The sequence below is a fragment of the Lygodium microphyllum genome, chromosome 10, assembly GCF_053477565.2.
Source record: "Lygodium microphyllum isolate KBCC chromosome 10, Lygodium_microphyllum_v1.1.10, whole genome shotgun sequence".
NCBI lineage: Eukaryota > Viridiplantae > Streptophyta > Polypodiopsida > Schizaeales > Lygodiaceae > Lygodium > Lygodium microphyllum.
This window is the reverse complement of record NC_141144.1, coordinates 90328474-90337499: the sequence shown is the minus strand read 5'-3', so window position 1 is coordinate 90337499 and position 9026 is coordinate 90328474.

The following is a 9026-nucleotide window of genomic DNA, read 5'->3' as shown; positions in this document are numbered from 1 at the left end:
GCATGTCGGGGAGAGAGAGAGAGGGAGTGAGGTGTCCAATGGGGGGGCATGCAGCCCCCCCAGATGGTGGGGAGCTCTCCCCCCCTTACTGTAGCACGGCCCCCCCTCCGTCTTCTAGACAACGTGCCCCCCTTTTGACGTGAGCAAGTGGCCGCCACGGTGACCCCCCCCTCTGGTTGAAACACTATATAAGGGCTTAGCCTTTATGCACGAAAAAAATGGAAGATTGGGCCGTCATGATGATAAGAGAGAGAGTGTGAGAGAGAGAAGGAGGAGAAGAAGAGGGAGAGAAGGAGGAAAAGAGAAGAAGAAGAGGAAGAGGAGAGGGAGAGAAGAAGAGAAGGAGAGGAAGAGGGAGAAGAGAAGGAGAGGAAGAGGGAGAGAGAGGAGAAGAAGAGGGAGAGAGAGAAGGAGAAGAAGAAGAAGAAGAAGAAGAGGAAGAGAGGAGAAGAAGAGAGGAAGAAGAGGGAGAGAGAGAGAGGTGAAGAAGGGAAGAAGAAGGAGAGGAAGAGGAGAGAGAGAGAAGAAGAGAAGGAGATAGGGAGAGATAGAGTAGAGGGCTTAGAGATAAAGGTACACTCAGAGCCATGGCCCCCCCTAAAGGTGGAGCTTGAGAGACGTGGAAGCGACTAGAGCTATAGGACCATCATGAGTCGACAGAAATGTGGTTAGGAACACCGACGAGAACGCAAATCATATGCCACCCCTCCCCGACCACTCAGGCCAAGTTCCTTGCTCTCGATCATATAGTAGCACATGTAAATAGATCTTTGAAATTGAAAATAATCCCATGTCATGTAGTCGTGAGGAAAGGAACACTTGCATGAAGAACATTCTACTGATTAATAGTAGAAGATATTTGTGTATTACACATTGAATGGATTACCTTAGTTTGCAAAGAGCTAGAATCTTGCATTACTTTCATGAAAAGGATTGGAGCCTCGCATCGAAAGAGATAAAAATACTCTCTTATCAAAAAAATGCAATAGAATCCTAAGATTGTAAACCAGTTTTTCATGCGCAAGGATGATAGAGTACATTAAAGTAACAGTTAGATCATGTACATGTCGATATATGTTAACTTGCACAAACAATGGGATTGCATGATAAACATTGTGAGAACAGTAGTTCTAAAAGAAATTCCATTTAGAGATCCTTGTCCGAACTCTAGTCGATAGATGAAGATTGGATAACCTATGGCTAATCAAGTTGGAATCTTGTTAATGTACCCTTGATGATCTACTAGCAATATGGGTTAGCACTTGGTGACTTGTGATATTAGATAGCTACTCTAGGAATTGGGTTGATCTTCTACCCTAAATAGGTAGCCAGGATTAATAAAGGTCAAGGTGAAATCACTTAGTTCATTTAAAGGAGCTAGAAGGAACTTGTTAAATTGACCTTGCAAAGCCCTAACCCAAGGGGGAGAACGAACTTTAGGGTAGTTAATTCATGCTAAGCATGTTGCTTGGAATTGTTGAAATGGTTTTAATGAATGTTGATCTTGTTAAAGATGGATTGTTGACCCAAGTTATGCTTGGTTGTTTGAAAAGGTTGTAAAAGTGTTTTGATACATCCAAGTTAAATTCTAGTTGTGCATGCAATGGGATTGCGATGCCTTGAAGCAAGAGGTTGTGCATTCAACTGTTTGTTAATGTGGTTTGGATGTTAACCCAAGTGGGGTGTGGTTGATGATTTCATGGCCGAGTATGTGATGATTGATCGCCATGGGAACAAAAGGATGTTCTCCTAGCTAAAGGATGTTAGGCTGGTTGTTTCAGCTTGATTGTTCCCAAAAGGATACTTAAGGATTGGTTGTGGTTTTGGATGAATATCCAAGTGATTATATTTTCATGGCGAGAACTGTAAGGGTAAATTGCCACGGGAACAAAAGGGATGTTTTCCTTAGTAAATGTTATTAGGCTGGTTGCTTCAGCTATGGTTGATTTTCTAAAGGGTTAATTAAGGAAGGATGGCGCTATCTCCCCCCCCCCCCGCAAACCGTCAAACCCTAACCAAGGGGGTTATGAATCCGCGTCGGGAATGTGGACCAAACCCATCACGAGAGTTCTCTCCATGGAAATTACTTGGCATAGGAGGACACTTGGGTGCCAGTGGGGGCTCTGGCTGTAAATCCCAATGCCTCCGGACCCTCCCAATGCCTCCGGATCCTGAGGCTTTGGATACTAGTTACAAGGCGGAATCTTGGTAGGATAAACCTTTGGGTTTTATTGCCGGAAGACAGAAGGATTTTTCTACGGAGGCAGAAAGGAACACTTAATTCTCTTGTATGGGTAGGAGACAAACATTAATCTAAAGATAAGTTAAGGAAGTGTTTGATCTTGTTTTATCTTGTCTTCGTGTCAATGGCCTAAATTATGTAAAGGAACCTATGATTAACAGGTTAATTAAGGAAGCTGCTTTTATGTGTCAAATATAATGTGGTAGGTAATTAGATAACTAAAAAAACCCTTGAGGGAAGCATGGTGGATGTGACCAATGGGTCTATTCTACAGAAGGCTGGTCTCGGTTAGCCGAGAGCTTTCCTCAAAGGAAATGTTAACGATGAATATTGGAAAAGTCGAGCGATGACCTTGGAGAATGCTGGTTAGAACCCTGGTTCATACCGTTTTAGGGGATCAAAATGGGACTATGCCCAATGGGCAGAGAGGTCGAGCGATGTCTCCCTCTCGTTTCCCATTCTCTTTGAACCAAGTGCGGTATGTGTCTGCGTGGGTCCAGTTGTATCTATGCAAAGTGGAGTGGCTGTCGACCGACGCTAGAAGGCTATTAAGAAGACTTGACTGCTAGGAACCCGGACTTCAGGTCGATCCTAGTGGAAACGGCCAGATAAGTTCCGTTTTGAGGTAGACTCAAGAGACCCTAGTTGGCAAACCCCGTGTCATTCCTTGGGAGTGTCGGGCGGCGTCTTCTAGATCTCTCAATGTGCTGCTAAGACGTGTCTCGCAATTTGAGGGGCGGGCACGTTACATTGCACTTGGGTATTACATATTGAGGATTGGTCCCAATATTTTGTTGGTTTTGCATAGCACTTTCTCAGAGGAGGCCTCATGGCCAATTGTCTGTGTTAAAGCACTTACAAGGCTTCTTGGATACTCAAGTTTGTAATACAATGTGCAAAAAGTTATGTTTTTTGAAAAGACAACAGTCATCTGAATATTTGGTTAAGTTCCCGCTGGCTTCTCTGCCTCTAGGATTGGATACTTCCTTATACTCATCTTATGTTTTAGTAGCAAACAAAACAAATATCAAATACATAGCTGGGTACAAGAGAAAAAAGTTTTTACATTATAGAGGAAAAATGCCAGAGGAGGAAGAGGATGTAAAGGCTCTTAAAAGCTAGCCATGTATATAACATTTTGAAAATAGTAACGGTATTTTAGATTCCACTGCATTTATTGTGTTCTTTGAAGTTTTATTCAAAAAAACCAATTGAATAACTCCTAAAGTGCATTGTTTTTTGTTGCTCCTCCTCCATGTCTAGTGCTCCGAAAGAAACACATACGTGCTTGGTAGTAAGATTTCTCCATGCCTTGGCTACTGTAAGTTGCTAGGGGCCCTTGCTCTTCTACAAAATAAGGCCCATGAATAAGAAGAATATACTGTGACAACCCAACAAGCAATAATCAGTTTAAATCATTAAACCTTTTTTTCAAAGAAGAAAGGTTCAAATTTATGTCCATCTTACCAAGTAGAAAATAATATCCTTTCCTCTCCAAGCTTCCTTGATTGCTTGAACAAGATTCACAATTGAACGTTTATACTCTTCCAAATAGTTAGATGTTATCTTTTGTTCCTTAAGAATTTTTAAAAATATGTCAAGGTGTTTCCAAACCTCCATTCGTAGGAATGCAATTCGTTGTGTGCTAGCCACATTTGTTATGATTGCACACGACTCTCTCCAACACTTCCACAATGCGTTCATCTGTTTACCAGTATGATTTCTTAGAAATCGTCTAGCTTTTGCACCCCCATAGAGACATCTGCTAAGACCTCTCTTGTTTTCCCTGAGGCTTTTGTATCCTTTCTCAGGTGAACTTCACCTCCATGAAAACCCATTGTTGACAGTAAAGCCTCACATTTATCAATGCAGTCATCTGATAAAGATATTGGTTTTATTGAATATACATAGTCCAGATACAATCTAGGCAACTTATCAATTATTCTAATCTCTGTATGTAATGTACAAATATGAATGTTCCTTAGAGAGATTGAGAGAATAGGATCCCATAAGCCATCCACATTTTTGAACTTACTCAAATCTATAGAGTTTCGAGTCAGGGTTTTTCTTGCTGGCTGCAAAGTACTCCATTCTTTGGATCCCAAACTCTCCATGCAATAAATACAATGATATTTTGCATTGGCCCCATTACTTACTCCAAGCATACATTTGATAGTTTTTATGTCAGCACTCATATGCCATTCAACATTAAAACTACCAACACCATGGACTATTAACATTTCACCTTCACTTTGAGACTTTATAATATCAAGAATACATGTATGAGAGAATAACCATTTCAAGATTTCATGACTTCCAGTTGGTACTTGGGCCACACCAATCCACCAAAGCTCCATCTCGGATTGTATCTTAAATTGTTGTTCTTGCTCCCCGCCAATACTATAATCCAATGCCGTGTTCATGATACAAATGCTGTCTCTTTCCATCTTTTGTCCCTTTTGAATCTGTGCTTCATCCAATTTTAGTGCAAACTTCAAAATACCACCACATTCTTAGACAATAAATTTATACATATGGATCATTGCAGATCAATCCAAATATTATTAAATGTGTTTTATTTAAAAAATACATTTTTTAAATGTTTTTCATGGGGCATGGATCCGTCTATATGAATATACTCCCCAAAAACATCTGGAATCCTACGATTCATAGCTGTCCTAGCAATTGAAACTGCAAGAGACCGAGGCAAACCAAATGCACTAATTCTATGATATTTAAGATTTGTAAACCACAATTTAGAGAGAGCATGATAACCTCTAGGACTGATACCCAGCAACACACTGTTGATATCAAAGCTAAGGCCCTAGAACCACAATTCAAGAGGGTGCCTAAACATCAAGGACTACTAGCTAGGAGCATGCAATAACAACCCCACAAGACTAGGAATGCATACTCGAGGCCGAGAAGGCAAAGAAGAGACTATAGACACGGGCGACCGGTCACGTCGTGATGGGTCCCCAAGACCTTATTATAAGCGCAAGGCTATTACAAGGACAATGCCTGGATATGGACGCCTAAAGCTAAGTTGGCCTGCATCACTATTGGAATCCCACCCTAAAATTGGATTGTACACGACCACATGATAGATCATGCACTAAGGCCTCAAAAAGCTCATGCTACAAAAAGCATAGAGCCCAACACCGTTGACCCAATACCTCAATGAGTCTATCGACTGAAACCGCAGCTTAATGACTCCAATCCAACTCAACCTAGCACAGTTTGTGCTACCCACACGTCACAAATATTTGGCAGCTCAAAGTTAGAATCCCAAACCAAGCCTAGTGCTGCACGAGAGGCCAAACCTCATACTCTGGAGAGCAACCAAAAATGTAGATGTCAACCACCACTGAGTTGTCGAGTACAGTCAAACCCCAACCCCCACCAAGCCTTAAACCTTCTTACAAATGACATTTGATTCTTATCTTGGCCGTAGACTTAGCTGAAAATACAAATGATGATTTAGTTGGTTGCCTTTGAGGTTTGGATACCATGATGTTGAAGGGTTTCGAAAGCAATGTCGCGACTTCAGAAGTCCTTGATAAATGTCAGGATAAAAGATCAAGCAAGTGAATGAAGTCCAATCTTTTAGCTTCAGGATTTCAGGACATTGTGAGCAGAATAACATTCAGCTACCCAAATTGCATGAATACTTCTGTGCTCCTTGGCAGTTTAGATAGGATTCATTTCCACGAATCTAACAAGTGCGATTATGAGTATGGAGAAGACAATACATCAATACATTAGAGAGAGTAGGAATGCCTTGAAAGTATATGTTTGATAGGTGGCGCAAAGCCTGTTGCGCAAAGGCCTTGTACTACTGCTGTTGGAGGTTATTAGTACATCATGTGGTGCTGTGAACATCCTCAGACCTTGCAGACATGTTCAGACAAGTGTAATGCCCATGTTGCAACATTGTTTGTTACAGTACATTCAGATCCTCTTAAGAATCGTCTTTTAATGTGACTGAAATCAGTGGCGGCCTCTGTTTACACAAGAGCTGAAGTCCTAGAGTGTTACTTTTGATATTGATTTTTCGATGGCACTCTTGATGAGCCTAAAGGGAAGATACAGAGAGCACTTGATAGAAAGTCTGGACTGTTTCTAAGCAACAATCATCCATCAAAATCTCTCGTTTTTATTCTCTTGTTGTGATGTCATTCACAAGAGAAAAATTTTGTCTTCAGATTCCAGAAAGAGGTGTAGAAATTTGTGCTGGTTTTCTGTCTTCTGTGACTCCGGTCCTCTGTCCTCTCTCAAAAATTGTATGGGGGGGGAAAAAAAAACACATTTTTCTCGAGTGTGGAGGAGAGCGATCCCAAACTGGCAATTCTGCTGTAGTGCGAGAAAGGCTCACTCAACCCCACGAAAACAACCAGTGGAGGCTTCGTAGCGGGGTCACTGGAAACAAGGATCCTCTTGAGGAAGACGGTCAAGACGAAGGAGCCCGGAGATGAGACCGTGTCTTTGATCAAACAGAGAAGATCCTTCTGGCTTGAGAATAAAAGTCTCTCACGCATTCGATTATGCTTCAGAGAGGCGAGCAAATGGAGTGCCACAGCGAAACTGTGTTAAAATCCCAGGAGAGGCTTCCTACGCAGTGAAGAAGATGCCAATTCTCTCTCTCTCTCTGTGTAAGTGCTGCTCTGTGTGTGACGACGAGATACGCAGTCAGCAGTAGCCCCTCTCAATAGCTTTAATGCGAAGGTAGGTGATATGTTTCTGCTTCTGATTGAATGGGCGAATAACCAGAAGAAATCTCTCTCTATTTGAAGCCCAGTCTTCTTCCGAGACCTTGAGCATCTATTTGTTTTCGATGTTTCAGACATATGACAACATGGCCAATACCCAGACAAAATCAATGGATTTGTCTTCACCTGATTCTCCGAAATCTCTCTTTTCTTACGCAAATGGTCTTACTGGGAAGAGGCTAAATCTGACCTCTCAAATCATGCAGACACTATATATCACATTCCAAACGATCTCGTCAGACAGAGGATAAATCTGACAGCCCAAATGATCTCTCCACAGCCAGGCACCAAGAATGATATCGGCGTTGCCTTTCTTGATGGGCGATGGCAGGGTGGAATACAATCTCCACCACTGCTACTTCTTCCTGCACTGCATCTGCACATGAGGAATTTCCCTATCCTCCGCATCCCTTAATTCCCCTGTTCTCGTAAAAGCTCCTCCCCTCCCTTGCATCAAGCACATGCGTCCTCTTTTTTCATCACATTGCCATATTTATGGCATGCTCCCAAAACGCACATCCAGATTGCTCAGTTAGCCTGCATTAGCATTTCCGATAGAATGCTTTCTATTCTCTTGAACTCACCTGCGTGTCCTATCTCTATTATGAGAAGTGTATGTTCAAATTGTGCAGACATACTACAATCAGCTGTTACCACAGTCCAATTGTCATCCCATAATTCATCTTCAATGCTCCCCATTGTCAACATTGGCTCTAACAGTTGAGCAAGGTGTGGGGTCAGGCTCTCATCAGTAAGGTGTCACAGACTTAGCTCCATGTAACAGATGATAAAAGCAAGCGATTCCTTTGTGAGCCAATTTGTGCAATCTCTTGCACTTGCGAAAGGAACTTGTGGTGTCATGCTATGGCTTACCTTTCTTCAAAAAGGGTGTTGCATGCCTAAAGGCTAATGACAAATATTGCCTTGCAAGGAATACAACCTTCTTCTTGCATTTGTTTGTAGCACGATAAACTGCTTTCCACTTGACCTTGCTCAACATAGGCTGAAAGCATCCCATCATGCTCACCACTATGCCTCCAAACTCCTCCCCACTATACTCATACGCAGAAAATAAATGTAAACACAACAACTAAGTATGTACAAAGTATCAAATCACACACACAACTTTTGGGTGGTTTTCACACCTCGAATGCGCAGCAATACGACAACGATTACCACACTTGCTAAAAGCTATGATCGATTAGACATAAGTCTCTTAGATGAACCTTTAGCGATGAAGGTACGCATGGTGCCTTGATCATGAGAAGAATCAGAATGTGTGTTCATCAAGGTGCCCAGGGGGGGACTTTCTTGAACTGCTATGCCAAACACACATCATACACAAAGATGAAGCTCACTCAATGACATAAGAAAAGAGATGGAGGCCGAAATGTTTTCTTACTTGTTTTTTTTCTTCTTCTTCCACACACAATACAATGTACACAAAGTATAGATAAGATACAACATAAAGGAAAGTGACCTACTAAGTCAGACAATGCATAACTAACTATACTAATCCATTAGGGCTAAAAACGTTTCAAAACGACACTCGAAAGAAAATGATTAAGTTACTAATTAGAAGAGGTTTAGAAGAGAAAAACCCTCCAAATTTGGCTGCTTGGATGTGATTAATGACAGAATATATGATTCATTTAAGAGGTCGGGTATTAAATATCTTCAATCTTTAATGGACGTTAAGTGTCACCTTTTCAATCTTATTCTCTTGAAAATTGCAAAATCTTGTATTTTTGAATTTTTGCACTAAAAGATACCGCTCATTTGTGTTCCTCAACGTTCATTTTTTGCACCTCTCTTTCCTGTGGTTTTTATTTCCTTCTCTATGATATTGTTGTCTTGTTTAGGGTTTCCTACCAAAATGTTTACCAATACCTCTTCTAGCAATACAAGCGCAGCCCCACCACGCAAGTATAAACTTACTATTCAGTTAGATCCTGTCTATTCATCTTGGAGGAGTATACACCATCGAGCATTGTTGGACAAGGATGAAGCTAACA